Source organism: Maylandia zebra, linkage group LG3, assembly GCF_041146795.1.
Source record: "Maylandia zebra isolate NMK-2024a linkage group LG3, Mzebra_GT3a, whole genome shotgun sequence".
Taxonomy (NCBI): domain Eukaryota; kingdom Metazoa; phylum Chordata; class Actinopteri; order Cichliformes; family Cichlidae; genus Maylandia; species Maylandia zebra.
This window is the reverse complement of record NC_135169.1, coordinates 51,250,975-51,278,903: the sequence shown is the minus strand read 5'-3', so window position 1 is coordinate 51,278,903 and position 27,929 is coordinate 51,250,975. Positions and strand designations below refer to the sequence as shown.

Sequence of the window (27,929 nt, the reverse complement as noted above, 5' to 3'; positions counted from 1 at the left end):
TGTGGTGTAATTGGCCTCAATAGCAACTAATGCCCTGGTGTGGTGTAAGTGGCCTCAGCCAGCAGCCACAGGCCCTGGTGTGGTGTAAGTGGCCTCAGCCAGCAGCCACAGGCCCTGATGTGGTGTAAGTGGCCCCAGCCGGTCACTCAGGCCCTGGTGTGGTGTAGGTGGCATCAGCTAGCAGCACAAGACATTGTAAAACAGCCAAAAGCAATGTCGTTAATGTGCCATCATTAATGGGCAGCTGCTTTTGGTCTTTTAATACACCCCTTCTCTGGATCAAAAGCGGTTCAATGACATGAAAATGAAAGGCTTACAGCACCAGGTATTCCCAGGTAGTCTCCCATCCAAGTACAAACCAAGCCCAGCCCTGCTTAGCTTCCGAGATCAGACGAGGTCGGGCGTGCTCAGGGTGGTATGGCCGTAAGCTGCTGGCCCCAGCACAATGTCTCAATTTATGGATTCAACTGATTAGGTGGCAAGTACCTGAAGTTACGAAGACAATCCTTTAACCATACCTGCATGTTTGCATAATACCCTAACCCAAAGGCTCAGTTTAGCATTTATCTAACAGCACAGGCCATGGATTGTTGAAGATGGCCTCAGGAACCAGCACAGGGCCTGGTGTGTTGTACATGGCCACAGCTAGCAGCACAGGGCCTGGTTTGGTGAAGATGGCCTCGGCCAGAAGCGCAGGGCCTGGTGTGATGTGAGTGGCCTGAGCAAGAGCCACAGGCCCTGGTGTGGTGTAAGTGGCCTCAGCCAGAAGCCACAGGCACTGGTGTGGTGTAAGTGGCCTCAGCCAGCAGCCACAGGCCCTGGTGTGGTGTAAGTGGCCTCAGCCAGCAGCCACAGGCCCTGGTGTGGTGTAAGTGGCCTCAGCCAGCAGCCACAGGCCCTGGTGTGGTGTAAGTGGCCTCAGCCAGAGCCACAGGCCCTGGTGTGGTGTAAGTGGCCTCAGCCAGTGCCACAGGCCCTGGTGTGGTGTAAGTGGCCTGAGCAAGAGCTACAGACCCTGGTGTGGTGTAATTGGCCTCAATAGCAACTAAGGCCCTGGTGTGGTGTAGGTGGCCTCAGCCAGCAGCCACAGGCCCTGGTGTGGTGTAAGTGGCCTCAGCCAGCAGCCACAGGCCCTGGTGTGGTGTAAGTGGCTTGAGCAAGAGCCACAGACCCTGGTGTGGTGTAATTGGCCTCAATAGCAACTAAGGCCCTGGTGTGGTGTAGGTGGCCTCAGCCAGCAGCCACAGGCCCTGGTGTGGTGTAAGTGGCCTCAGCCAGCAGCCACAGGCCCTGGTGTGGTGTAAGTGGCCTCAGCCAGCAGCCACAGGCCCTGATGTGGTGTAAGTGGCCCCAGCCGGTCACTCAGGCCCTGGTGTGGTGTAGGTGGCATCAGCTAGCAGCACAAGACATTGGAAAACAGCCAAAAGGAATGTCGTTAATGTGCCCTCATTAATGGGCAGCTGCTTTTGGTCTTTTAATACACCCCTTCTCTGGATCAAAAGCGGTTCAGTGACATGAAAATGAAATGCTTACAGCACCAGGTATTCCCAGGCGGTCTCCCATCCAAGTACTAACCAAGCCCAGCCCTGCTTAGCTTCCGAGATCAGACGAGGTCGGGCGTGCTCAGGGTGGTATGGCCGTAAGCTGCTGGCCCCAGCACAATGTCTCAATTTATGGATTCAACTGATTAGGTGGCAAGTACCTGAAGTTACGAAGACAATCCTTTAACCATACCTGCATTTTTGCATAATACCCTAACCCAAAGGCTCAGTTTAGCATTTATCTAACAGCACAGGCCCTGGATTGTTGAAGATGGCCTCAGGAACCAGCACAGGGCCTGGTGTGTTGTACATGGCCACAGCAAGCAGCACAGGGCCAGGTTTGGTGAAGATGGCCTCGGCCAGAAGCACAGGGTCTGGTGTGATATGAGTGGCCTGAGCAAGAGCCACAGGCCCTGGTGTGGTGTAAGTGGCCTCAGCCAGAAGCCACAGGCCCTGGTGTGGTGTAGGTGGCCTCAGCCAGCAGCCACAGGCCCTTGTGTGGTGTAAGTGGCCTCAGCCAGCAGCCACAGGCCCTGGTGTGGTGTAAGTGGCCTCAGCCAGCAGCCACAGGCCCTGGTGTGGTGTAATTGGCCTCAATAGCAACTAAGGCCCTGGTGTGGTGTAAGTGGCCTGAGCAAGAGTCACAGACCCTGGTGTGGTGTAATTGGCCTCAATAGCAACTAAGGCCCTGGTGTTGTGTATGTGGCCTCAGCCAGCAGCCACAGGCCCTGGTGTGGTGTAAGTGGCCTCAGCCAGAGCCACAGGCCCTGATGTGGTGTAAGTGGCCCCAGCCGGTCACTCAGGCCCTGGTGTGGTGTAGGTGGCATCAGCTAGCAGCACAAGACATTGGAAAACAGCCAAAAGCAATGTCGTTAATGTGCCCTCATTAATGGGCAGCTGCTTTTGGTCTTTTAATACACCCCTTCTCTGGATCAAAAGTGGTTCAATGACATGAAAATGAAAGGCTTACAGCACCAGGTATTCCCAGGCAGTCTCCCATCCAAGTACTAACCAAGCCCAGCCCTGCTTAGCTTCCGAGATCAGACGAGGTCGGGCGTGCTCAGGGTGGTATGGCCGTAAGCTGCTGGCCCCAGCACAATGTCTCAATTTATGGATTCAACTGATTAGGTGGCAAGTACCTGAAGTTACGAAGACAATCCTTTAACCATACCTGCATGTTTGCATAATACCCTAACCCAAAGGCTCAGTTTAGCATTTATCTAACAGCACAGGCCCTGGATTGTTGAAGATGGCCTCAGGAACCAGCACAGGGCCTGGTGTGTTGTACATGGCCACAGCTAGCAGCACAGGGCCTGGTGTGATGTGAGTGGCCTGAGCCAGAAGCCACAGGCACTGGTGTGGTGTAAGTGGCCTCAGCCAGCAGCCACAGGCCCTGGTGTGGTGTAAGTGGCCTCAGCCAGCAGCCACAGGCCCTGGTGTGGTGTAAGTGGCCTCAGCCAGCAGCCACAGGCCCTGGTGTGGTGTAAGTGGCCTCAGCCAGCAACCACAGGCCCTGGTGTGGTGTAAGTGGCCTCAGCCAGCAGCCACAGGCCCTGGTGTGGTGTAAGTGGCCTCAGCCAGAGCCACAGGCCCTGGTGTAGTGTAAGTGGCCTCAGCCAGTGCCACAGGCCCTGGTGTGGTGTAAGTGGCCTGAGCAAGAGCCACAGACCCTGGTGTGGTGTAATTGGCCTCAATAGCAACTAATGCCCTGGTGTGGTGTAGGTGGCCTCAGCCAGCAGCCACAGGCCCTGGTGTGGTGTAAGTGGCCTCAGCCAGTGCCACAGGCCCTGGTGTGGTGTAAGGGGCCTCAATAGCAACTAATGCCCTGGTGTGGTGTAAGTGGCCTCAGCCAGCAGCCACAGGCACTGGTGTGGTGTAAGTGCCCTCAGCCAGCAGCCACAGGCCCTGGTGTGGTGTAAGTGGCCTCAGCCAGCAGCCACAGGCCCTGGTGTGGTGTAAGTGGCCTCAGCCAGCAGCACAGGCCCTGGTGTGGTGTAAGTGGCCTGAGCAAGAGCCACAGGCCCTGGTGTGGTGTAAGTGGCCTCAGCCAGAAGCCACAGGCACTGGTGTGGTGTAAGTGCCCTCAGCCAGCAGCCACAGGCCCTGGTGTGGTGTAAGTGACCTCAGCCAGCAGCCACAGGCCCTGGTGTGGTGTAAGTGGCCTCAGCCAGCAGCCACAGGCCCTGGTGTGGTGTAAGTGGCCTCAGCCAGTGCCACAGGCCCTGGTGTGGTGTAAGTGGCCTGAGCAAGAGTCACAGACCCTGGTGTGGTGTAATTGGCCTCAATAGCAACTAATGCCCTGGTGTGGTGTAGGTGGCCTCAGCCAGCAGCCACAGGCCCTGGTGCGGTGTAAGTGGCCTCAGCCAGTGCCACAGGCCCTGGTGTGGTGTAATTGGCCTCAATAGCAACTAAGGCCCTGGTGTGGTGTAGGTGGCCTCAGCCAGCAGCCACAGGCCCTGGTGTGGTGTAAGTGGCCTCAGCCAGCAGCCACAGGCCCTGGTGTGGTGTAAGTGGCCTCAGCCAGCAGCCACAGGCCCTGATGTGGTGTAAGTGGCCCCAGCCGGTCACTCAGGCCCTGGTGTGGTGTAGGTGGCATCAGCTAGCAGCACAAGACATTGGAAAACAGCCAAAAGCAATGTCGTTAATGTGCCCTCATTAATGGGCAGCTGCTTTTGGTCTTTTAATACACCCCTTCTCTGGATCAAAAGCGGTTCAGTGACATGAAAATGAAATGCTTACAGCACCAGGTATTCCCAGGCGGTCTCCCATCCAAGTACTAACCAAGCCCAGCCCTGCTTAGCTTCCGAGATCAGACGAGGTCGGGCGTGCTCAGGGTGGTATGGCCGTAAGCTGCTGGCCCCAGCACAATGTCTCAATTTATGGATTCAACTGATTAGGTGGCAAGTACCTGAAGTTACGAAGACAATCCTTTAACCATACCTGCATTTTTGCATAATACCCTAACCCAAAGGCTCAGTTTAGCATTTATCTAACAGCACAGGCCCTGGATTGTTGAAGATGGCCTCAGGAACCAGCACAGGGCCTGGTGTGTTGTACATGGCCACAGCAAGCAGCACAGGGCCAGGTTTGGTGAAGATGGCCTCGGCCAGAAGCACAGGGTCTGGTGTGATATGAGTGGCCTGAGCAAGAGCCACAGGCCCTGGTGTGGTGTAAGTGGCCTCAGCCAGAAGCCACAGGCCCTGGTGTGGTGTAGGTGGCCTCAGCCAGCAGCCACAGGCCCTTGTGTGGTGTAAGTGGCCTCAGCCAGCAGCCACAGGCCCTGGTGTGGTGTAAGTGGCCTCAGCCAGCAGCCACAGGCCCTGGTGTGGTGTAATTGGCCTCAATAGCAACTAAGGCCCTGGTGTGGTGTAAGTGGCCTGAGCAAGAGTCACAGACCCTGGTGTGGTGTAATTGGCCTCAATAGCAACTAAGGCCCTGGTGTTGTGTATGTGGCCTCAGCCAGCAGCCACAGGCCCTGGTGTGGTGTAAGTGGCCTCAGCCAGAGCCACAGGCCCTGATGTGGTGTAAGTGGCCCCAGCCGGTCACTCAGGCCCTGGTGTGGTGTAGGTGGCATCAGCTAGCAGCACAAGACATTGGAAAACAGCCAAAAGCAATGTCGTTAATGTGCCCTCATTAATGGGCAGCTGCTTTTGGTCTTTTAATACACCCCTTCTCTGGATCAAAAGTGGTTCAATGACATGAAAATGAAAGGCTTACAGCACCAGGTATTCCCAGGCAGTCTCCCATCCAAGTACTAACCAAGCCCAGCCCTGCTTAGCTTCCGAGATCAGACGAGGTCGGGCGTGCTCAGGGTGGTATGGCCGTAAGCTGCTGGCCCCAGCACAATGTCTCAATTTATGGATTCAACTGATTAGGTGGCAAGTACCTGAAGTTACGAAGACAATCCTTTAACCATACCTGCATGTTTGCATAATACCCTAACCCAAAGGCTCAGTTTAGCATTTATCTAACAGCACAGGCCCTGGATTGTTGAAGATGGCCTCAGGAACCAGCACAGGGCCTGGTGAGTTGTACATGGCCACAGCTAGCAGCACAGGGCCTGGTGTGATGTGAGTGGCCTGAGCCAGAAGCCACAGGCACTGGTGTGGTGTAAGTGGCCTCAGCCAGCAGCCACAGGCCCTGGTGTGGTGTAAGTGGCCTCAGCCAGCAGCCACAGGCCCTGGTGTGGTGTAAGTGGCCTCAGCCAGCAGCCACAGGCCCTGGTGTGGTGTAAGTGGCCTCAGCCAGCAGCCACAGGCCCTGATGTGGTGTAAGTGGCCCCAGCCGGTCACTCAGGCCCTGGTGTGGTGTAGGTGGCATCAGCTAGCAGCACAAGACATTGGAAAACAGCCAAAAGCAATGTCGTTAATGTGCCCTCATTAATGGGCAGCTGCTTTTGGTCTTTTAATACACCCCTTCTCTGGATCAAAAGCGGTTCAAAGACATGAAAATGAAAGGCTTACAGCACCAGGTATTCCAAGGAAGTCTCCCATCCAAGTACTAACCAAGCACAGCCCTGCTTAGCTTCCGAGATCAGACGTGGTCGGGCATGCTCAGGGTGGTATGGCCGTAAGCTGCTGGCCACAGCACAATGTCTCAATTTATGGATTCAAGTGATTAGGTGGCAAGTACCTGGAGTTACGAAGACAATCCTATAACCATACCTGCATGTTTGCATAATACCCTAACCCAAAGGCTCAGTTTAGCATTTATCCAACAGCACAGGCCCTGGATTGTTGAAGATGGCCTCAGGAACCAGAACAGGGCCTGGTGTGTTGTACATGGTCACAGCTAGCAGCACAGGGCCTGGTTTGGTGAAGATGGCCTCGGCCAGAAGCACAGGGCCTGGTGTGATATGAGTGGCCTGAGCAAGAGCCACAGGCCCTGGTGTGGAGTAAGTGGCCTGAGCAAGAGCCACAGGCCCTGGTGTGGTGTAAGTGGCCTGAGCAAGAGCCACAGGCCCTGGTGTGGTGTAATTGGCCTCAATAGCAACTAAGGCCCTGGTGTGGTGTAAGTGGCCTCAGAAGCAAATAAGGCCGTGGTGTGGTGTAAGTGGCCTCAGCCAGAGCCACAGGCCCTGGTGTGGTGTAAGTGGCCTCAATAGCAACTAAGGCCCTGGTGTGGTGTAAGTGGCCTCATCCAGCAGCCACAGGCCTTGGTGTGGTGTAAGTCGCCTCATCCAGCAGCCACAGGCCCTGGTGTGGTGTAAGTGGCCTGAGCAAGAGCCACAGACCCTGGTGTGGTGTAATTGGCCTCAATAGCAACTAATGCCCTGGTGTGGTGTAGGTGGCCTCAGCCAGCAGCCACAGGCCCTGGTGTGGTGTAAGTGGCCTCAGCCAGCAACCATAGGGCCTGATGTGGTGTAAGTGGCCCCAGCCGGTCACTCAGGCCCTGGTGTGGTGTAAGTGGCCTGAGCAAGAGCAACAGGCCCTGGTGTGGTGTAATTGGCCTCAATAGCAACTAAGGCCCTGGTGTGGTGTAAGTGGCCTCAGAAGCAAATAAGGCCGTGGTGTGGTGTATGTGGCCTCAGCCAGCAGCCACAGGCCCTTGGTGTGGTGTAAGTGGCCTCAGCCAGCAGCCACAGGCCCTGGTGTGGTGTGGGTGGCCTCAGCCAGCAGCCACAGGCCCTTGGTGTGGTGTAAGTCGCCTCATCCAGCAGCCACCGGCCCTGATGTGGTGTAAGTGGCCTCAGCCAGAGCCACAGGCCCTGGTGTGGTGTAAGTGGCCTCAGCCAGAGCCACAGGGTCTGGTGTGATATGAGTGGCCTGAGCAAGAGCCACTGGCCCTGGTGTGGTGTAAGTGGCCTCAGCCAGCAGCCACAGGCCCTGGTGTGGTGTGGGTGGCCTCAGCCAGCAGCCACAGGCCCTTGGTGTGGTGTAAGTCGCCTCATCCAGCAGCCACAGGCCCTGATGTGGTGTAAGTGGCCTCAGCCAGCAGCCACAGGCCCTGGTGTGGTGTAAGTGGCCTCAATAGCAACTAATGCCCTGGTGTGGTGTAAGTGGCCTCAGCCAGCAGCCACAGGCCCTGGTGTGGTGTAAGTGGCCTCAGCCAGCAGCCACAGGCCCTGGTGTGGTGTAAGTGGCCTGAGCAAGAGCCACAGGCCCTGGTGTGGTGTAAGTGGCCTCAGCCAGCAGCCACAGGCCCTGGTGTGGTGTAAGTGGCCTCAGCCAGTGCCACAGACCCTGGTGTGGTGTAATTGGCCTCAATAGCAACTAATGCCCTGGTGTGGTGTAAGTGGCCTCAGCCAGCAGCCACAGGCCCTGGTGTGGTGTAAGTGGCCTCAGCCAGCAGCCACAGGCCCTGATGTGGTGTAAGTGGCCCCAGCCGGTCACTCAGGCCCTGGTGTGGTGTAGGTGGCATCAGCTAGCAGCACAAGACATTGGAAAACAGCCAAAAGCAATGTCGTTAATGTGCCCTCATTAATGGGCAGCTGCTTTTGGTCTTTTAATACACCCCTTCTCTGGATAAAAAGCGGTTCAATGACATGAAAATGAAAGGCTTACAGCACCAGGTATTCCCAGGTAGTCTCCCATCCAAGTACTAACCAAGCCCAGCCCTGCTTAGCTTCCGAGATCAGACGAGGTCGGGCGTGCTCAGGGTGGTATGGCCGTAAGCTGCTGGCCCCAGCACAATGTCTCAATTTATGGATTCAACTGATTAGGTGGCAAGTACCTGAAGTTACGAAGACAATCCTTTAACCATACCTGCATGTTTGCATAATACCCTAACCCAAAGGCTCAGTTTAGCATTTATCTAACAGCACAGGCCCTGGATTGTTGAAGATGGCCTCAGGAACCAGCACAGGGCCTGGTGTGTTGTACATGGCCACAGCTAGCAGCACAGGGCCTGGTGTGATGTGAGTGGCCTGAGCCAGAAGCCACAGGCACTGGTGTGGTGTAAGTGACCTCAGCCAGCAGCCACAGGCCCTGGTGTGGTGTAAGTGGCCTCAGCCAGCAGCCACAGGCCCTGGTGTGGTGTAAGTGGCCTCAGCCAGCAGCCACAGGCCCTGGTGTGGTGTAAGTGGCCTCAGCCAGCAGCCACAGGCCCTGGTGTGGTGTAAGTGGCCTCAGCCAGCAGCCACAGGCCCTGGTGTGGTGTAAGTGGCCTCAGCCAGAGCCACAGGCCCTGGTGTAGTGTAAGTGGCCTCAGCCAGTGCCACAGGCCCTGGTGTGGTGTAAGTGGCCTGAGCAAGAGCCACAGACCCTGGTGTGGTGTAATTGGCCTCAATAGCAACTAATGCCCTGGTGTGGTGTAGGTGGCCTCAGCCAGCAGCCACAGGCCCTGGTGTGGTGTAAGTGGCCTCAGCCAGTGCCACAGGCCCTGGTGTGGTGTAAGGGGCCTCAATAGCAACTAATGCCCTGGTGTGGTGTAAGTGGCCTCAGCCAGCAGCCACAGGCACTGGTGTGGTGTAAGTGCCCTCAGCCAGCAGCCACAGGCCCTGGTGTGGTGTAAGTGGCCTCAGCCAGCAGCCACAGGCCCTGGTGTGGTGTAAGTGGCCTCAGCCAGCAGCACAGGCCCTGGTGTGGTGTAAGTGGCCTGAGCAAGAGCCACAGGCCCTGGTGTGGTGTAAGTGGCCTCAGCCAGAAGCCACAGGCACTGGTGTGGTGTAAGTGCCCTCAGCCAGCAGCCACAGGCCCTGGTGTGGTGTAAGTGACCTCAGCCAGCAGCCACAGGCCCTGGTGTGGTGTAAGTGGCCTCAGCCAGCAGCCACAGGCCCTGGTGTGGTGTAAGTGGCCTCAGCCAGTGCCACAGGCCCTGGTGTGGTGTAAGTGGCCTGAGCAAGAGTCACAGACCCTGGTGTGGTGTAATTGGCCTCAATAGCAACTAATGCCCTGGTGTGGTGTAGGTGGCCTCAGCCAGCAGCCACAGGCCCTGGTGCGGTGTAAGTGGCCTCAGCCAGTGCCACAGGCCCTGGTGTGGTGTAAGTGGCCTGAGCAAGAGCCACAGACCCTGGTGTGGTGTAATTGGCCTCAATAGCAACTAATGCCCTGGTGTGGTGTAAGTGGCCTCAGCCAGCAGCCACAGGCCCTGGTGTGGTGTAAGTGGCCTCAGCCAGCAGCCACAGGCCCTGATGTGGTGTAAGTGGCCCCAGCCGGTCACTCAGGCCCTGGTGTGGTGTAGGTGGCATCAGCTAGCAGCACAAGACATTGTAAAACAGCCAAAAGCAATGTCGTTAATGTGCCATCATTAATGGGCAGCTGCTTTTGGTCTTTTAATACACCCCTTCTCTGGATCAAAAGCGGTTCAATGACATGAAAATGAAAGGCTTACAGCACCAGGTATTCCCAGGTAGTCTCCCATCCAAGTACAAACCAAGCCCAACCCTGCTTAGCTTCCGAGATCAGACGAGGTCGGGCGTGCTCAGGGTGGTATGGCCGTAAGCTGCTGGCCCCAGCACAATGTCTCAATTTATGGATTCAACTGATTAGGTGGCAAGTACCTGAAGTTACGAAGACAATCCTTTAACCATACCTGCATGTTTGCATAATACCCTAACCCAAAGGCTCAGTTTAGCATTTATCTAACAGCACAGGCCATGGATTGTTGAAGATGGCCTCAGGAACCAGCACAGGGCCTGGTGTGTTGTACATGGCCACAGCTAGCAGCACAGGGCCTGGTTTGGTGAAGATGGCCTCGGCCAGAAGCGCAGGGCCTGGTGTGATGTGAGTGGCCTGAGCAAGAGCCACAGGCCCTGGTGTGGTGTAAGTGGCCTCAGCCAGAAGCCACAGGCACTGGTGTGGTGTAAGTGGCCTCAGCCAGCAGCCACAGGCCCTGGTGTGGTGTAAGTGGCCTCAGCCAGCAGCCACAGGCCCTGGTGTGGTGTAAGTGGCCTCAGCCAGCAGCCACAGGCCCTGGTGTGGTGTAAGTGGCCTCAGCCAGAGCCACAGGCCCTGGTGTGGTGTAAGTGGCCTCAGCCAGTGCCACAGGCCCTGGTGTGGTGTAAGTGGCCTGAGCAAGAGCTACAGACCCTGGTGTGGTGTAATTGGCCTCAATAGCAACTAAGGCCCTGGTGTGGTGTAGGTGGCCTCAGCCAGCAGCCACAGGCCCTGGTGTGGTGTAAGTGGCCTCAGCCAGCAGCCACAGGCCCTGGTGTGGTGTAAGTGGCTTGAGCAAGAGCCACAGACCCTGGTGTGGTGTAATTGGCCTCAATAGCAACTAAGGCCCTGGTGTGGTGTAGGTGGCCTCAGCCAGCAGCCACAGGCCCTGGTGTGGTGTAAGTGGCCTCAGCCAGCAGCCACAGGCCCTGGTGTGGTGTAAGTGGCCTCAGCCAGCAGCCACAGGCCCTGATGTGGTGTAAGTGGCCCCAGCCGGTCACTCAGGCCCTGGTGTGGTGTAGGTGGCATCAGCTAGCAGCACAAGACATTGGAAAACAGCCAAAAGGAATGTCGTTAATGTGCCCTCATTAATGGGCAGCTGCTTTTGGTCTTTTAATACACCCCTTCTCTGGATCAAAAGCGGTTCAGTGACATGAAAATGAAATGCTTACAGCACCAGGTATTCCCAGGCGGTCTCCCATCCAAGTACTAACCAAGCCCAGCCCTGCTTAGCTTCCGAGATCAGACGAGGTCGGGCGTGCTCAGGGTGGTATGGCCGTAAGCTGCTGGCCCCAGCACAATGTCTCAATTTATGGATTCAACTGATTAGGTGGCAAGTACCTGAAGTTACGAAGACAATCCTTTAACCATACCTGCATTTTTGCATAATACCCTAACCCAAAGGCTCAGTTTAGCATTTATCTAACAGCACAGGCCCTGGATTGTTGAAGATGGCCTCAGGAACCAGCACAGGGCCTGGTGTGTTGTACATGGCCACAGCAAGCAGCACAGGGCCAGGTTTGGTGAAGATGGCCTCGGCCAGAAGCACAGGGTCTGGTGTGATATGAGTGGCCTGAGCAAGAGCCACAGGCCCTGGTGTGGTGTAAGTGGCCTCAGCCAGAAGCCACAGGCCCTGGTGTGGTGTAGGTGGCCTCAGCCAGCAGCCACAGGCCCTTGTGTGGTGTAAGTGGCCTCAGCCAGCAGCCACAGGCCCTGGTGTGGTGTAAGTGGCCTCAGCCAGCAGCCACAGGCCCTGGTGTGGTGTAATTGGCCTCAATAGCAACTAAGGCCCTGGTGTGGTGTAAGTGGCCTGAGCAAGAGTCACAGACCCTGGTGTGGTGTAATTGGCCTCAATAGCAACTAAGGCCCTGGTGTTGTGTATGTGGCCTCAGCCAGCAGCCACAGGCCCTGGTGTGGTGTAAGTGGCCTCAGCCAGAGCCACAGGCCCTGATGTGGTGTAAGTGGCCCCAGCCGGTCACTCAGGCCCTGGTGTGGTGTAGGTGGCATCAGCTAGCAGCACAAGACATTGGAAAACAGCCAAAAGCAATGTCGTTAATGTGCCCTCATTAATGGGCAGCTGCTTTTGGTCTTTTAATACACCCCTTCTCTGGATCAAAAGTGGTTCAATGACATGAAAATGAAAGGCTTACAGCACCAGGTATTCCCAGGCAGTCTCCCATCCAAGTACTAACCAAGCCCAGCCCTGCTTAGCTTCCGAGATCAGACGAGGTCGGGCGTGCTCAGGGTGGTATGGCCGTAAGCTGCTGGCCCCAGCACAATGTCTCAATTTATGGATTCAACTGATTAGGTGGCAAGTACCTGAAGTTACGAAGACAATCCTTTAACCATACCTGCATGTTTGCATAATACCCTAACCCAAAGGCTCAGTTTAGCATTTATCTAACAGCACAGGCCCTGGATTGTTGAAGATGGCCTCAGGAACCAGCACAGGGCCTGGTGTGTTGTACATGGCCACAGCTAGCAGCACAGGGCCTGGTGTGATGTGAGTGGCCTGAGCCAGAAGCCACAGGCACTGGTGTGGTGTAAGTGGCCTCAGCCAGCAGCCACAGGCCCTGGTGTGGTGTAAGTGGCCTCAGCCAGCAGCCACAGGCCCTGGTGTGGTGTAAGTGGCCTCAGCCAGCAGCCACAGGCCCTGGTGTGGTGTAAGTGGCCTCAGCCAGCAACCACAGGCCCTGGTGTGGTGTAAGTGGCCTCAGCCAGCAGCCACAGGCCCTGGTGTGGTGTAAGTGGCCTCAGCCAGAGCCACAGGCCCTGGTGTAGTGTAAGTGGCCTCAGCCAGTGCCACAGGCCCTGGTGTGGTGTAAGTGGCCTGAGCAAGAGCCACAGACCCTGGTGTGGTGTAATTGGCCTCAATAGCAACTAATGCCCTGGTGTGGTGTAGGTGGCCTCAGCCAGCAGCCACAGGCCCTGGTGTGGTGTAAGTGGCCTCAGCCAGTGCCACAGGCCCTGGTGTGGTGTAAGGGGCCTCAATAGCAACTAATGCCCTGGTGTGGTGTAAGTGGCCTCAGCCAGCAGCCACAGGCACTGGTGTGGTGTAAGTGCCCTCAGCCAGCAGCCACAGGCCCTGGTGTGGTGTAAGTGGCCTCAGCCAGCAGCCACAGGCCCTGGTGTGGTGTAAGTGGCCTCAGCCAGCAGCACAGGCCCTGGTGTGGTGTAAGTGGCCTGAGCAAGAGCCACAGGCCCTGGTGTGGTGTAAGTGGCCTCAGCCAGAAGCCACAGGCACTGGTGTGGTGTAAGTGCCCTCAGCCAGCAGCCACAGGCCCTGGTGTGGTGTAAGTGACCTCAGCCAGCAGCCACAGGCCCTGGTGTGGTGTAAGTGGCCTCAGCCAGCAGCCACAGGCCCTGGTGTGGTGTAAGTGGCCTCAGCCAGTGCCACAGGCCCTGGTGTGGTGTAAGTGGCCTGAGCAAGAGTCACAGACCCTGGTGTGGTGTAATTGGCCTCAATAGCAACTAATGCCCTGGTGTGGTGTAGGTGGCCTCAGCCAGCAGCCACAGGCCCTGGTGCGGTGTAAGTGGCCTCAGCCAGTGCCACAGGCCCTGGTGTGGTGTAATTGGCCTCAATAGCAACTAAGGCCCTGGTGTGGTGTAGGTGGCCTCAGCCAGCAGCCACAGGCCCTGGTGTGGTGTAAGTGGCCTCAGCCAGCAGCCACAGGCCCTGGTGTGGTGTAAGTGGCCTCAGCCAGCAGCCACAGGCCCTGATGTGGTGTAAGTGGCCCCAGCCGGTCACTCAGGCCCTGGTGTGGTGTAGGTGGCATCAGCTAGCAGCACAAGACATTGGAAAACAGCCAAAAGCAATGTCGTTAATGTGCCCTCATTAATGGGCAGCTGCTTTTGGTCTTTTAATACACCCCTTCTCTGGATCAAAAGCGGTTCAGTGACATGAAAATGAAATGCTTACAGCACCAGGTATTCCCAGGCGGTCTCCCATCCAAGTACTAACCAAGCCCAGCCCTGCTTAGCTTCCGAGATCAGACGAGGTCGGGCGTGCTCAGGGTGGTATGGCCGTAAGCTGCTGGCCCCAGCACAATGTCTCAATTTATGGATTCAACTGATTAGGTGGCAAGTACCTGAAGTTACGAAGACAATCCTTTAACCATACCTGCATTTTTGCATAATACCCTAACCCAAAGGCTCAGTTTAGCATTTATCTAACAGCACAGGCCCTGGATTGTTGAAGATGGCCTCAGGAACCAGCACAGGGCCTGGTGTGTTGTACATGGCCACAGCAAGCAGCACAGGGCCAGGTTTGGTGAAGATGGCCTCGGCCAGAAGCACAGGGTCTGGTGTGATATGAGTGGCCTGAGCAAGAGCCACAGGCCCTGGTGTGGTGTAAGTGGCCTCAGCCAGAAGCCACAGGCCCTGGTGTGGTGTAGGTGGCCTCAGCCAGCAGCCACAGGCCCTTGTGTGGTGTAAGTGGCCTCAGCCAGCAGCCACAGGCCCTGGTGTGGTGTAAGTGGCCTCAGCCAGCAGCCACAGGCCCTGGTGTGGTGTAATTGGCCTCAATAGCAACTAAGGCCCTGGTGTGGTGTAAGTGGCCTGAGCAAGAGTCACAGACCCTGGTGTGGTGTAATTGGCCTCAATAGCAACTAATGCCCTGGTGTGGTGTAGGTGGCCTCAGCCAGCAGCCACAGGCCCTGGTGCGGTGTAAGTGGCCTCAGCCAGTGCCACAGGCCCTGGTGTGGTGTAAGTGGCCTGAGCAAGAGCCACAGACCCTGGTGTGGTGTAATTGGCCTCAATAGCAACTAATGCCCTGGTGTGGTGTAAGTGGCCTCAGCCAGCAGCCACAGGCCCTGGTGTGGTGTAAGTGGCCTCAGCCAGCAGCCACAGGCCCTGATGTGGTGTAAGTGGCCCCAGCCGGTCACTCAGGCCCTGGTGTGGTGTAGGTGGCATCAGCTAGCAGCACAAGACATTGTAAAACAGCCAAAAGCAATGTCGTTAATGTGCCATCATTAATGGGCAGCTGCTTTTGGTCTTTTAATACACCCCTTCTCTGGATCAAAAGCGGTTCAATGACATGAAAATGAAAGGCTTACAGCACCAGGTATTCCCAGGTAGTCTCCCATCCAAGTACAAACCAAGCCCAGCCCTGCTTAGCTTCCGAGATCAGACGAGGTCGGGCGTGCTCAGGGTGGTATGGCCGTAAGCTGCTGGCCCCAGCACAATGTCTCAATTTATGGATTCAACTGATTAGGTGGCAAGTACCTGAAGTTACGAAGACAATCCTTTAACCATACCTGCATGTTTGCATAATACCCTAACCCAAAGGCTCAGTTTAGCATTTATCTAACAGCACAGGCCATGGATTGTTGAAGATGGCCTCAGGAACCAGCACAGGGCCTGGTGTGTTGTACATGGCCACAGCTAGCAGCACAGGGCCTGGTTTGGTGAAGATGGCCTCGGCCAGAAGCGCAGGGCCTGGTGTGATGTGAGTGGCCTGAGCAAGAGCCACAGGCCCTGGTGTGGTGTAAGTGGCCTCAGCCAGAAGCCACAGGCCCTGGTGTGGTGTAAGTGGCCTCAGCCAGCAGCCACAGGCCCTGGTGTGGTGTAAGTGGCCTCAGCCAGCAGCCACAGGCCCTGGTGTGGTGTAAGTGGCCTCAGCCAGCAGCCACAGGCCCTGGTGTGGTGTAAGTGGCCTCAGCCAGAGCCACAGGCCCTGGTGTGGTGTAAGTGGCCTCAGCCAGTGCCACAGGCCCTGGTGTGGTGTAAGTGGCCTGAGCAAGAGCCAAAGACCCTGGTGTGGTGTAATTGGCCTCAATAGCAACTAATGCCCTGGTGTGGTGTAGGTGGCCTCAGCCAGCAGCCACAGGCCCTGGTGTGGTGTAAGTGGCCTCAATAGCAACTAATGCCCTGGTGTGGTGTAAGTGGCCTCAGCCAGCAGCCACAGGCCCTGGTGTGGTGTAAGTGGCTTGAGCAAGAGCCACAGACCCTGGTGTGGTGTAATTGGCCTCAATAGCAACTAAGGCCCTGGTGTGGTGTAGGTGGCCTCAGCCAGCAGCCACAGGCCCTGGTGTGGTGTAAGTGGCCTCAGCCAGCAGCCACAGGCCCTGGTGTGGTGTAAGTGGCCTCAGCCAGCAGCCACAGGCCCTGATGTGGTGTAAGTGGCCCCAGCCGGTCACTCAGGCCCTGGTGTGGTGTAGGTGGCATCAGCTAGCAGCACAAGACATTGGAAAACAGCCAAAAGCAATGTCGTTAATGTGCCCTCATTAATGGGCAGCTGCTTTTGGTCTTTTAATACACCCCTTCTCTGGATCAAAAGCGGTTCAGTGACATGAAAATGAAATGCTTACAGCACCAGGTATTCCCAGGCGGTCTCCCATCCAAGTACTAACCAAGCCCAGCCCTGCTTAGCTTCCGAGATCAGACGAGGTCGGGCGTGCTCAGGGTGGTATGGCCGTAAGCTGCTGGCCCCAGCACAATGTCTCAATTTATGGATTCAACTGATTAGGTGGCAAGTACCTGAAGTTACGAAGACAATCCTTTAACCATACCTGCATTTTTGCATAATACCCTAACCCAAAGGCTCAGTTTAGCATTTATCTAACAGCACAGGCCCTGGATTGTTGAAGATGGCCTCAGGAACCAGCACAGGGCCTGGTGTGTTGTACATGGCCACAGCAAGCAGCACAGGGCCAGGTTTGGTGAAGATGGCCTCGGCCAGAAGCACAGGGTCTGGTGTGATATGAGTGGCCTGAGCAAGAGCCACAGGCCCTGGTGTGGTGTAAGTGGCCTCAGCCAGAAGCCACAGGCCCTGGTGTGGTGTAGGTGGCCTCAGCCAGCAGCCACAGGCCCTTGTGTGGTGTAAGTGGCCTCAGCCAGCAGCCACAGGCCCTGGTGTGGTGTAAGTGGCCTCAGCCAGCAGCCACAGGCCCTGGTGTGGTGTAATTGGCCTCAATAGCAACTAAGGCCCTGGTGTGGTGTAAGTGGCCTGAGCAAGAGTCACAGACCCTGGTGTGGTGTAATTGGCCTCAATAGCAACTAAGGCCCTGGTGTTGTGTATGTGGCCTCAGCCAGCAGCCACAGGCCCTGGTGTGGTGTAAGTGGCCTCAGCCAGAGCCACAGGCCCTGATGTGGTGTAAGTCGCCCCAGCCGGTCACTCAGGCCCTGGTGTGGTGTAGGTGGCATCAGCTAGCAGCACAAGACATTGGAAAACAGCCAAAAGCAATATCGTTAATGTGCCCTCATTAATGGGCAGCTGCTTTTGGTCTTTTAATACACCCCTTCTCTGGATCAAAAGTGGTTCAATGACATGAAAATGAAAGGCTTACAGCACCAGGTATTCCCAGGCAGTCTCCCATCCAAGTACTAACCAAGCCCAGCCCTGCTTAGCTTCCGAGCTCAGACGAGGTCGGGCGTGCTCAGGGTGGTATGGCCGTAAGCTGCTGGCCCCAGCACAATGTCTCAATTTATGGATTCAACTGATTAGGTGGCAAGTACCTGAAGTTACGAAGACAATCCTATAACCATACCTGCATGTTTGCATAATACCCTAACCCAAAGGCTCAGTTTAGCATTTATCCAACAGCACAGGCCCTGGATTGTTGAAGATGGCCTCAGGAACCAGCACAGGGCCTGGTGTGTTGTACATGGCCACAGCTAGCAGCACAGGGCCTGGTTTGGTGAAGATGGCCTCGGCCAGAAGCGCAGGGCCTGGTGTGATGTGAGTGGCCTGAGCAAGAGCCACAGGCCCTGGTGTGGTGTAAGTGGCCTCAGCCAGAAGCCACAGGCACTGGTGTGGTGTAAGTGGCCTCAGCCAGCAGCCACAGGCCCTGGTGTGGTGTAAGTGGCCTCAGCCAGCAGCCACAGGCCCTGGTGTGGTGTAAGTGGCCTCAGCCAGAGCCACAGGCCCTGGTGTAGTGTAAGTGGCCTCAGCCAGTGCCACAGGCCCTGGTGTGGTGTAAGTGGCCTGAGCAAGAGCCACAGACCCTGGTGTGGTGTAATTGGCCTCAATAGCAACTAATGCCCTGGTGTGGTGTAGGTGGCCTCAGCCAGCAGCCACAGGCCCTGGTGTGGTGTAAGGGGCCTCAATAGCAACTAATGCCCTGGTGTAGTGTAAGTGGCCTCAGCCAGTGCCACAGGCCCTGGTGTGGTGTAAGGGGCCTCAATAGCAACTAATGCCCTGGTGTGGTGTAAGTGGCCTCAGCCAGCAGCCACAGGCACTGGTGTGGTGTAAGTGGCCTCAGCCAGCAGCCACAGGCCCTGGTGTGGTGTAAGTGGCCTCAGCCAGCAGCCACAGGCCCTGGTGTGGTGTAAGTGGCCTGAGCCAGCAGCCACAGGCCCTGGTGTGGTGTAAGTGGCCTCAGCCAGAAGCCACAGGCACTGGTGTGGTGTAAGTGCCCTCAGCCAGCAGCCACAGGCCCTGGTGTGGTGTAAGTGACCTCAGCCAGCAGCCACAGGCCCTGGTGTGGTGTAAGTGGCCTCAGCCAGCAGCCACAGGCCCTGGTGTGGTGTAAGTGGCCTCAGCCAGTGCCACAGGCCCTGGTGTGGTGTAAGTGGCCTGAGCAAGAGTCACAGACCCTGGTGTGGTGTAATTGGCCTCAATAGCAACTAATGCCCTGGTGTGGTGTAGGTGGCCTCAGCCAGCAGCCACAGGCCCTGGTGTGGTGTAAGTGGCCTCAGCCAGTGCCACAGGCCCTGGTGTGGTGTAAGGGGCCTCAATAGCAACTAATGCCCTGGTGTGGTGTAAGTGGCCTCAGCCAGCAGCCACAGGCACTGGTGTGGTGTAAGTGCCCTCAGCCAGCAGCCACAGGCCCTGGTGTGGTGTAAGTGGCCTCAGCCAGCAGCCACAGGCCCTGGTGTGGTGTAAGTGGCCTCAGCCAGCAGCCACAGGCCCTGGTGTGGTGTAAGTGGCCCAAGCAAGAGCCACAGGCCCTGGTGTGGTGTAAGTGGCCTCAGCCAGAAGCCACAGGCACTGGTGTGGTGTAAGTGCCCTCAGCCAGCAGCCACAGGCCCTGGTGTGGTGTAAGTGACCTCAGCCAGCAGCCACAGGCCCTGGTGTGGTGTAAGTGGCCTCAGCCAGCAGCCACAGGCCCTGGTGTGGTGTAAGTGGCCTCAGCCAGTGCCACAGGCACTGGTGTGGTGTAAGTGGCCTGAGCAAGAGTCACAGACCCTGGTGTGGTGTAATTGGCCTCAATAGCAACTAATGCCCTGGTGTGGTGTAGGTGGCCTCAGCCAGCAGCCACAGGCCCTGGTGTGGTGTAAGTGGCCTCAGCCAGTGCCACAGGCCCTGGTGTGGTGTAAGTGCCCTCAGCCAGCAGCCACAGGCCCTGGTGTGGTGTAAGTGGCCTCAGCCAGCAGCCACAGGCCCTGGTGTGGTGTAAGTGGCCTCAGCCAGCAGCCACAGGCCCTGGTGTGGTGTAAGTGGCCTCAGCCAGTGCAACAGGCCCTGGTGTGGTGTAAGTGGCCTGAGCAAGAGTCACAGACCCTGGTGTGGTGTAATTGGCCTCAATAGCAACTAAGGCCCTGGTGTGGTGTAGGTGGCCTCAGCCAGCAGCCACAGGCCCTTGTGTGGTGTAAGTGGCCTCAGCCAGCAGCCACAGGCCCTGGTGTGGTGTAAGTGGCCTCAGCCAGCAGCCACAGGCCCTGGTGTGGTGTAATTGGCCTCAATAGCAACTAAGGCCCTGGTGTGGTGTAAGTGGCCTGAGCAAGAGCCACAGACCCTGGTGTGGTGTAATTGGCCTCAATAGCAACTAAGGCTCTGGTGTGGTGTAAGTGGCCTCAGCCAGCAGCCACAGGCCCTGGTGTGGTGTAAGTGGCCTCAGCCAGCAGCCACAGGCCCTGATGTGGTGTAAGTGGCCCCAGCCGGTCACTCAGGCCCTGGTGTGGTGTAGGTGGCATCAGCTAGCAGCACAAGACATTGGAAAACAGCCAAAAGCAATGTCGTTAATGTGCCCTCATTAATGGGCAGCTGCTTGAGGTCTTTTAATACACCCCTTCTCTGGATCAAAAGCGGTTCAATGACATGAAAATGAAAGGCTTACAGCACAAGTTACGAAGACAATCCTATAACCATACCTGCATGTTTGCATAATACCCTAACCCAAAGGCTCAGTTTAGCATTTATCCAACAGCACAGGCCCTGGATTGTTGAAGATGGCCTCAGGAACCAGCACAGGGCCTGGTGTGTTGTACATGGCCACAGCTAGCAGCACAGGGCCTGGTTGGGTGAAGATGGCCTCGGCCAGAAGCGCAGGGCCTGGTGTGATGTGAGTGGCCTGAGCAAGAGCCACAGGCCCTGGTGTGGTGTAAGTGGCCTCAGCCAGAAGCCACAGGCACTGGTGTGGTGTAAGTGGCCTCAGCCAGCAGCCACAGGCCCTGGTGTGGTGTAAGTGGCCTCAGCCAGCAGCCGCAGGCCCTGGTGTGGTGTAAGTGGCCTCAGCCAGCAGCCACAGGCCCTGGTGTGGTGTAAGTGGCCTCAGCCAGCAGCCACAGGCCCTGGTGTGGTGTAAGTGGCCTCAGCCAGTAGCCACAGGCCCTGGTGTGGTGTAAGTGGCCTCAGCCAGAGCCTCAGGCCCTGGTGTAGTGTAAGTGGCCTCAGCCAGTGCCACAGGCCCTGGTGTGGTGTAAGTGGCCTGAGCAAGAGCCACAGACCCTGGTGTGGTGTAATTGGCCTCAATAGCAACTAATGCCCTGGTGTGGTGTAGGTGGCCTCAGCCAGCAGCCACAGGCCCTGGTGTGGTGTAAGTGGCCTCAGCCAGTGCCACAGGCCCTGGTGTGGTGTAAGGGGCCTCAATAGCAACTAATGCCCTGGTGTGGTGTAAGTGGCCTCAGCCAGCAGCCACAGGCACTGGTGTGGTGTAAGTGGCCTCAGCCAGCAGCACAAGGCCCTGGTGTGGTGTAAGTGGCCTCAGCCAGTGCCACAGGCACTGGTGTGGTGTAAGTGGCCTGAGCAAGAGTCACAGACCCTGGTGTGGTGTAATTGGCCTCAATAGCAACTAATGCCCTGGTGTGGTGTAGGTGGCCTCAGCCAGCAGCCACAGGCCCTGGTGTGGTGTAAGTGGCCTCAGCCAGTGCCACAGGCCCTGGTGTGGTGTAAGTGGCCTGAGCAAGAGCCACAGACCCTGGTGTGGTGTAATTGGCCTCAATAGCAACTAATGCCCTGGTGTGGTGTAAGTGGCCTCAGCCAGCAGCCACAGGCCCTGGTGTGGTGTAAGTGGCCTCAGCCAGCAGCCACAGGCCCTGATGTGGTGTAAGTGGCCCCAGCCGGTCACTCAGGCCCTGGTGTTGTGTAGGTGGCATCAGCTAGCAGCACAAGACATTGGAAAACAGCCAAAAGCAATGTCGTTAATGTGCCCTCATTAATGGGCAGCTGCTTTTGGTCTTTTAATACACCCCTTCTCTGGATCAAAAGCGGTTCAATGACATGAAAATGAAAGGCTTACAGCACCAGGTATTCCCAGGCAGTCTCCCATCCAAGTACTAACCAAGCCCAGCCCTGCTTAGCTTCCGAGATCAGACGAGGTCGGGCGTGCTCAGGGTGGTATGGCCGTAAGCTGCTGGCCCCAGCACAATGTCTCAATTTATGGATTCAACTGATTAGGTGGCAAGTACCTGAAGTTACGAAGACAATCCTTTAACCATACCTGCATGTTTGCATAATACCCTAACCCAAAGGCTCAGTTTAGCATTTATCTAACAGCACAGGCCCTGGATTGTTGAAGATGGCCTCAGGAACCAGCACAGGGCCTGGTGTGTTGTACATGGCCACAGCTAGCAGCACAGGGCCTGGTTTGGTGAAGATGGCCTCGGCCAGAAGCGCAGGGCCTGGTGTGATGTGAGTGGCCTGAGCAAGAGCCACAGGCCCTGGTGTGGTGTAATTGGCCTCAGCCAGCAGCCACAGGCCCTGGTGTGGTGTAAGTGGCCTCAGCCAGCAGCCACAGGCCCTGGTGTGGTGTAAGTGGCCTCAGCCAGTGCCACAGGCCCTGGTGTGGTGTAAGTGGCCTGAGCAAGAGTCACAGACCCTGGTGTGGTGTAATTGGCCTCAATAGCAACTAAGGCCCTGGTGTGGTGTAAGTGGCCTCAGCCAGAAGCCACAGGCACTGGTGTGGTGTAAGTGGCCTCAGCCAGCAGCCACAGGCCCTGGTGTGGTGTAAGTGGCCTCAGCCAGCAGCCACAGGCCCTGGTGTGGTGTAAGTGGCCTCAGCCAGAGCCACAGGCCCTGGTGTGGTGTAAGTGGCCTCAGCCAGTGCCACAGGCCCTGGTGTGGTGTAAGTGGCCTGAGCAAGAGCCACAGACCCTGGTGTGGTGTAATTGGCCTCAATAGCAACTAATGCCCTGGTGTGGTGTAGGTGGCCTCAGCCAGCAGCCACAGGCCCTGGTGTGGTGTAAGTGGCCTCAATAGCAACTAATGCCCTGGTGTGGTGTAAGTGGCCTCAGCCAGCAGCCACAGGCCCTGGTGTGGTGTAAGTGGCCTGAGCAAGAGCCACAGACCCTGGTGTGGTGTAATTGGCCTCAATAGCAACTAAGGCCCTGGTGTGGTGTAGGTGGCCTCAGCCAGCAGCCACAGGCCCTGGTGTGGTGTAAGTGGCCTCAGCCAGCAGCCACAGGCCCTGGTGTGGTGTAAGTGGCCTCAGCCAGCAGCCACAGGCCCTGATGTGGTGTAAGTGGCCCCAGCCGGTCACTCAGGCCCTGGTGTGGTGTAGGTGGCATCAGCTAGCAGCACAAGACATTGGAAAACAGCCAAAAGCAATGTCGTTAATGTGCCCTCATTAATGGGCAGCTGCTTTTGGTCTTTTAATACACCCCTTCTCTGGATCAAAAGCGGTTCAATGACATGAAAATGAAAGGCTTACAGCACCAGGTATTCCCAGGCAGTCTCCCATCCAAGTACTAACCAAGCCCAGCCCTGCTTAGCTTCCGAGATCAGACGAGGTCGGGCGTGCTCAGGGTGGTATGGCCGTAAGCTGCTGGCCCCAGCACAATGTCTCAATTTATGGATTCAACTGATTAGGTGGCAAGTACCTGAAGTTACGAAGACAATCCTTTAACCATACCTGCATGTTTGCATAATACCCTAACCCAAAGGCTCAGTTTAGCATTTATCTAACAGCACAGGCCCTGGTGTGTTGTACATGGCCACAGCTAGCAGCACAGGGCCTGGTTTGGTGAAGATGGCCTCGGCCAGAAGCGCAGGGCCTGGTGTGATGTGAGTGGCCTGAGCAAGAGCCACAGGCCCTGGTGTGGTGTAAGTGGCCTCAGCCAGAAGCCACAGGCACTGGTGTGGTGTAAGTGGCCTCAGCCAGCAGCCACAGGCCCTGGTGTGGTGTAAGTGGCCTCAGCCAGCAGCCACAGGCCCTGGTGTGGTGTAAATGGCCTCAGCCAGCAGCCACAGGCCCTGGTGTGGTGTAAGTGGCCTCAGCCAGAGCCACAGGCCCTGGTGTGGTGTAAGTGGCCTCAGCCAGTGCCACAGGCCCTGGTGTGGTGTAAGTGGCCTGAGCAAGAGCCACAGACCCTGGTGTGGTGTAATTGGCCTCAATAGCAACTAATGCCCTGGTGAGGTGTAGGTGGCCTCAGCCAGCAGCCACAGGCCCTGGTGTGGTGTAAGTGGCCTCAGCCAGTGCCACAGGCCCTGGTGTGGTGTAAGGGGCCTCAATAGCAACTAATGCCCTGGTGTGGTGTAAGTGGCCTCAGCCAGCAGCCACAGGCACTGGTGTGGTGTAAGTGGCCTCAGCCAGCAGCCACAGGCCCTGGTGTGGTGTAAGTGGCCTCAGCCAGCAGCCACAGGCCCTGGTGTGGTGTAAGTGGCCTGAGCCAGCTGCCACAGGCCCTGGTGTGGTGTAAGTGGCCTCAGCCAGAAGCCACAGGCACTGGTGTGGTGTAAGTGCCCTCAGCCAGCAGCCACAGGCCCTGGTGTGGTGTAAGTGACCTGAGCCAGCAGCCACAGGCCCTGGTGTGGTGTAAGTGGCCTCAGCCAGCAGCCACAGGCCCTGGTGTGGTGTAAGTGGCCTCAGCCAGTGCCACAGGCCCTGGTGTGGTGTAAGTGGCCTGAGCAAGAGTCACAGACCCTGGTGTGGTGTAATTGGCCTCAATAGCAACTAATGCCCTGGTGTGGTGTAGGTGGCCTCAGCCAGCAGCCACAGGCCCTGGTGTGGTGTAAGTGGCCTCAGCCAGTGCCACAGGCCCTGGTGTGGTGTAAGGGGCCTCAATAGCAACTAATGCCCTGGTGTGGTGTAAGTGGCCTCAGCCAGCAGCCACAGGCACTGGTGTGGTGTAAGTGCCCTCAGCCAGCAGCCACAGGCCCTGGTGTGGTGTAAGTGGCCTCAGCCAGCAGCCACAGGCCCTGGTGTGGTGTAAGTGGCCTGAGCAAGAGCCACAGGCCCTGGTGTGGTGTAAGTGGCCTCAGCCAGAAGCCACAGGCACTGGTGTGGTGTAAGTGCCCTCATCCAGCAGCCACAGGCACTGGTGTGGTGTAAGTGACCTCAGCCAGCAGCCACAGGCCCTGGTGTGGTGTAAGTGGCCTCAGCCAGCAGCCACAGGCCCTGGTGTGGTGTAAGTGGCCTCAGCCAGAAGCCACAGGCACTGGTGTGGTGTAAGTGCCCTCAGCCAGCAGCCACAGGCACTGGTGTGGTGTAAGTGACCTCAGCCAGCAGCCACAGGCCCTGGTGTGGTGTAAGTGGCCTCAGCCAGCAGCCACAGGCCCTGGTGTGGTGTAAGTGGCCTCAGCCAGTGCCACAGGCCCTAGTGTGGTGTAAGTGGCCTGAGCAAGAGTCACAGACCCTGGTGTGGTGTAATTGGCCTCAATAGCAACTAATGCCCTGGTGTGGTGTAAGTGGCCTCAGCCAGCAGCCACAGGCCCTGGTGTGGTGTAAGTGGCCTCAGCCAGTGCCACAGGCCCTGATGTGGTGTAAGTGGCCTGAGCAAGAGCCACAGACCCTGGTGTGGTGTAATTGGCCTCAATAGCAACTAATGCCCTGGTGTGGTGTAAGTGGCCTCAGCCAGCAGCCACAGGCCCTGGTGTGGTGTAAGTGGCCTCAGCCAGCAGCCACAGGCCCTGATGTGGTGTAAGTGGCCCCAGCCGGTCACTCAGGCCCTGGTGTGGTGTAGGTGGCATCAGCTAGCAGCACAAGACATTGGAAAACAGCCAAAAGCAATGTCGTTAATGTGCCCTCATTAATGGGCAGCTGCTTTTGGTCTTTTAATACACCCCTTCTCTGGATCAAAAGCGGTTCAATGACATGAAAATGAAAGGCTTACAGCACCAGGTATTCCCAGGCAGTCTCCCATCCAAGTACTAACCAAGCCCAGCCCTGCTTAGCTTCCGAGATCAGACGAGGTCGGGCGTGCTCAGGGTGGTATGGCCGTAAGCTGCTGGCCCCAGCACAATGTCTCAATTTATGGATTCAACTGATTAGGTGGCAAGTACCTGAAGTTACGAAGACAATCCTTTAACCATACCTGCATGTTTGCATAATACCCTAACCCAAAGGCTCAGTTTAGCATTTATCTAACAGCACAGGCCATGGATTGTTGAAGATGGCCTCAGGAACCAGCACAGGGCCTGGTGTGTTGTACATGGCCACAGCTAGCAGCACAGGGCCTGGTTTGGTGAAGATGGCCTCGGCCAGAAGCGCAGGGCCTGGTGTGATGTGAGTGGCCTGAGCAAGAGCCACAGGCCCTGGTGTGGTGTAAGTGGCCTCAGCCAGAAGCCACAGGCACTGGTGTGGTGTAAGTGGCCTCAGCCAGCAGCCACAGGCCCTGGTGTGGTGTAAGTGGCCTCAGCCAGCAGCCACAGGCCCTGGTGTGGTGTAAGTGGCCTCAGCCAGCAGCCACAGGCCCTGGTGTGGTGTAAGTGGCCTCAGCCAGAGCCACAGGCCCTGGTGTGGTGTAAGTGGCCTCAGCCAGTGCCACAGGCCCTGGTGTGGTGTAAGTGGCCTGAGCAAGAGCTACAGACCCTGGTGTGGTGTAATTGGCCTCAATAGCAACTAAGGCCCTGGTGTGGTGTAGGTGGCCTCAGCCAGCAGCCACAGGCCCTGGTGTGGTGTAAGTGGCCTCAGCCAGCAGCCACAGGCCCTGGTGTGGTGTAAGTGGCCTCAGCCAGCAGCCACAGGCCCTGATGTGGTGTAAGTGGCCCCAGCCGGTCACTCAGGCCCTGGTGTGGTGTAGGTGGCATCAGCTAGCAGCACAAGACATTGGAAAACAGCCAAAAGCAATGTCGTTAATGTGCCATCATTAATGGGCAGCTGCTTTTGGTCTTTTAATACACCCCTTCTCTGGATCAAAAGCGGTTCAATGACATGAAAATGAAAGGCTTACAGCACCAGGTATTCCCAGGTAGTCTCCCATCCAAGTACAAACCAAGCCCAGCCCTGCTTAGCTTCCGAGATCAGACGAGGTCGGGCGTGCTCAGGGTGGTATGGCCGTAAGCTGCTGGCCCCAGCACAATGTCTCAATTTATGGATTCAACTGATTAGGTGGCAAGTACCTGAAGTTACGAAGACAATCCTTTAACCATACCTGCATGTTTGCATAATACCCTAACCCAAAGGCTCAGTTTAGCATTTATCTAACAGCACAGGCCATGGATTGTTGAAGATGGCCTCAGGAACCAGCACAGGGCCTGGTGTGTTGTACATGGCCACAGCTAGCAGCACAGGGCCTGGTTTGGTGAAGATGGCCTCGGCCAGAAGCGCAGGGCCTGGTGTGATGTGAGTGGCCTGAGCAAGAGCCACAGGCCCTGGTGTGGTGTAAGTGGCCTCAGCCAGAAGCCACAGGCCCTGGTGTGGTGTAAGTGGCCTCAGCCAGCAGCCACAGGCCCTGGTGTGGTGTAAGTGGCCTCAGCCAGCAGCCACAGGCCCTGGTGTGGTGTAAGTGGCCTCAGCCAGCAGCCACAGGCCCTGGTGTGGTGTAAGTGGCCTCAGCCAGAGCCACAGGCCCTGGTGTGGTGTAAGTGGCCTGAGCAAGAGCCAAAGACCCTGGTGTGGTGTAATTGGCCTCAATAGCAACTAATGCCCTGGTGTGGTGTAGGTGGCCTCAGCCAGCAGCCACAGGCCCTGGTGTGGTGTAAGTGGCCTCAATAGCAACTAATGCCCTGGTGTGGTGTAAGTGGCCTCAGCCAGCAGCCACAGGCCCTGGTGTGGTGTAAGTGGCTTGAGCAAGAGCCACAGACCCTGGTGTGGTGTAATTGGCCTCAATAGCAACTAATGCCCTGGTGTGGTGTAGGTGGCCTCAGCCAGCAGCCACAGGCCCTGGTGTGGTGTAAGTGGCCTCAGCCAGCAGCCACAGGCCCTGGTGTGGTGTAAGTGGCCTCAGCCAGCAGCCACAGGCCCTGATGTGGTGTAAGTGGCCCCAGCCGGTCACTCAGGCCCTGGTGTGGTGTAGGTGGCATCAGCTAGCAGCACAAGACATTGGAAAACAGCCAAAAGCAATGTCGTTAATGTGCCCTCATTAATGGGCAGCTGCTTTTGGTCTTTTAATACACCCCTTCTCTGGATCAAAAGCGGTTCAGTGACATGAAAATGAAATGCTTACAGCACCAGGTATTCCCAGGCGGTCTCCCATCCAAGTACTAACCAAGCCCAGCCCTGCTTAGCTTCCGAGATCAGACGAGGTCGGGCGTGCTCAGGGTGGTATGGCCGTAAGCTGCTGGCCCCAGCACAATGTCTCAATTTATGGATTCAACTGATTAGGTGGCAAGTACCTGAAGTTACGAAGACAATCCTTTAACCATACCTGCATTTTTGCATAATACCCTAACCCAAAGGCTCAGTTTAGCATTTATCTAACAGCACAGGCCCTGGATTGTTGAAGATGGCCTCAGGAACCAGCACAGGGCCTGGTGTGTTGTACATGGCCACAGCAAGCAGCACAGGGCCAGGTTTGGTGAAGATGGCCTCGGCCAGAAGCACAGGGTCTGGTGTGATATGAGTGGCCTGAGCAAGAGCCACAGGCCCTGGTGTGGTGTAAGTGGCCTCAGCCAGAAGCCACAGGCCCTGGTGTGGTGTAGGTGGCCTCAGCCAGCAGCCACAGGCCCTTGTGTGGTGTAAGTGGCCTCAGCCAGCAGCCACAGGCCCTGGTGTGGTGTAAGTGGCCTCAGCCAGCAGCCACAGGCCCTGGTGTG

At 56.9% G+C, this 27,929-nt stretch overlaps 18 non-coding genes and 1 pseudogene across 18 annotated transcripts; all 19 read right to left on the bottom strand.

Moving 5' to 3' along the window:
- Window positions 1–310: 310 nt before the first annotated feature.
- Window positions 311–429, bottom strand: LOC143417922 (5S ribosomal RNA). Its single transcript, XR_013098070.1, has one exon. It is a non-coding gene; the product is annotated as a 5S ribosomal RNA (ribosomal RNA).
- A 1,097-nt stretch (window positions 430–1,526) lies between these two features.
- Window positions 1,527–1,645, bottom strand: LOC143417409 (5S ribosomal RNA). Its single transcript, XR_013097630.1, has one exon. It is a non-coding gene; the product is annotated as a 5S ribosomal RNA (ribosomal RNA).
- An 859-nt stretch (window positions 1,646–2,504) lies between these two features.
- On the bottom strand, window positions 2,505–2,623 carry LOC143417634 (5S ribosomal RNA). The gene has a single exon (XR_013097780.1). It is a non-coding gene; the product is annotated as a 5S ribosomal RNA (ribosomal RNA).
- A 1,650-nt stretch (window positions 2,624–4,273) lies between these two features.
- On the bottom strand, window positions 4,274–4,392 carry LOC143417305 (5S ribosomal RNA). The gene has a single exon (XR_013097525.1). It is a non-coding gene; the product is annotated as a 5S ribosomal RNA (ribosomal RNA).
- An 859-nt stretch (window positions 4,393–5,251) lies between these two features.
- LOC143417633 (5S ribosomal RNA) lies at window positions 5,252–5,370 on the bottom strand. Its single transcript, XR_013097779.1, has one exon. It is a non-coding gene; the product is annotated as a 5S ribosomal RNA (ribosomal RNA).
- Window positions 5,371–5,997: 627 nt separating this feature from the next.
- LOC143417539 (5S ribosomal RNA) lies at window positions 5,998–6,116 on the bottom strand (annotated as a pseudogene).
- Window positions 6,117–8,037: 1,921 nt separating this feature from the next.
- Window positions 8,038–8,156, bottom strand: LOC143417957 (5S ribosomal RNA). Its single transcript, XR_013098105.1, has one exon. It is a non-coding gene; the product is annotated as a 5S ribosomal RNA (ribosomal RNA).
- A 1,649-nt stretch (window positions 8,157–9,805) lies between these two features.
- Window positions 9,806–9,924, bottom strand: LOC143417875 (5S ribosomal RNA). The gene has a single exon (XR_013098023.1). It is a non-coding gene; the product is annotated as a 5S ribosomal RNA (ribosomal RNA).
- Window positions 9,925–11,021: 1,097 nt separating this feature from the next.
- Window positions 11,022–11,140, bottom strand: LOC143417201 (5S ribosomal RNA). The gene has a single exon (XR_013097418.1). It is a non-coding gene; the product is annotated as a 5S ribosomal RNA (ribosomal RNA).
- Window positions 11,141–11,999: 859 nt separating this feature from the next.
- On the bottom strand, window positions 12,000–12,118 carry LOC143417632 (5S ribosomal RNA). Its single transcript, XR_013097778.1, has one exon. It is a non-coding gene; the product is annotated as a 5S ribosomal RNA (ribosomal RNA).
- A 1,650-nt stretch (window positions 12,119–13,768) lies between these two features.
- LOC143417984 (5S ribosomal RNA) lies at window positions 13,769–13,887 on the bottom strand. Its single transcript, XR_013098132.1, has one exon. It is a non-coding gene; the product is annotated as a 5S ribosomal RNA (ribosomal RNA).
- A 1,016-nt stretch (window positions 13,888–14,903) lies between these two features.
- Window positions 14,904–15,022, bottom strand: LOC143417921 (5S ribosomal RNA). The gene has a single exon (XR_013098069.1). It is a non-coding gene; the product is annotated as a 5S ribosomal RNA (ribosomal RNA).
- Window positions 15,023–16,157: 1,135 nt separating this feature from the next.
- Window positions 16,158–16,276, bottom strand: LOC143417876 (5S ribosomal RNA). The gene has a single exon (XR_013098024.1). It is a non-coding gene; the product is annotated as a 5S ribosomal RNA (ribosomal RNA).
- An 859-nt stretch (window positions 16,277–17,135) lies between these two features.
- Window positions 17,136–17,254, bottom strand: LOC143417899 (5S ribosomal RNA). The gene has a single exon (XR_013098047.1). It is a non-coding gene; the product is annotated as a 5S ribosomal RNA (ribosomal RNA).
- A 3,994-nt stretch (window positions 17,255–21,248) lies between these two features.
- On the bottom strand, window positions 21,249–21,367 carry LOC143417631 (5S ribosomal RNA). Its single transcript, XR_013097777.1, has one exon. It is a non-coding gene; the product is annotated as a 5S ribosomal RNA (ribosomal RNA).
- A 1,291-nt stretch (window positions 21,368–22,658) lies between these two features.
- LOC143417629 (5S ribosomal RNA) lies at window positions 22,659–22,777 on the bottom strand. The gene has a single exon (XR_013097775.1). It is a non-coding gene; the product is annotated as a 5S ribosomal RNA (ribosomal RNA).
- A 2,282-nt stretch (window positions 22,778–25,059) lies between these two features.
- LOC143417628 (5S ribosomal RNA) lies at window positions 25,060–25,178 on the bottom strand. The gene has a single exon (XR_013097774.1). It is a non-coding gene; the product is annotated as a 5S ribosomal RNA (ribosomal RNA).
- Window positions 25,179–26,118: 940 nt separating this feature from the next.
- LOC143417920 (5S ribosomal RNA) lies at window positions 26,119–26,237 on the bottom strand. Its single transcript, XR_013098068.1, has one exon. It is a non-coding gene; the product is annotated as a 5S ribosomal RNA (ribosomal RNA).
- A 1,096-nt stretch (window positions 26,238–27,333) lies between these two features.
- Window positions 27,334–27,452, bottom strand: LOC143417765 (5S ribosomal RNA). Its single transcript, XR_013097913.1, has one exon. It is a non-coding gene; the product is annotated as a 5S ribosomal RNA (ribosomal RNA).
- Window positions 27,453–27,929: the final 477 nt, after the last annotated feature.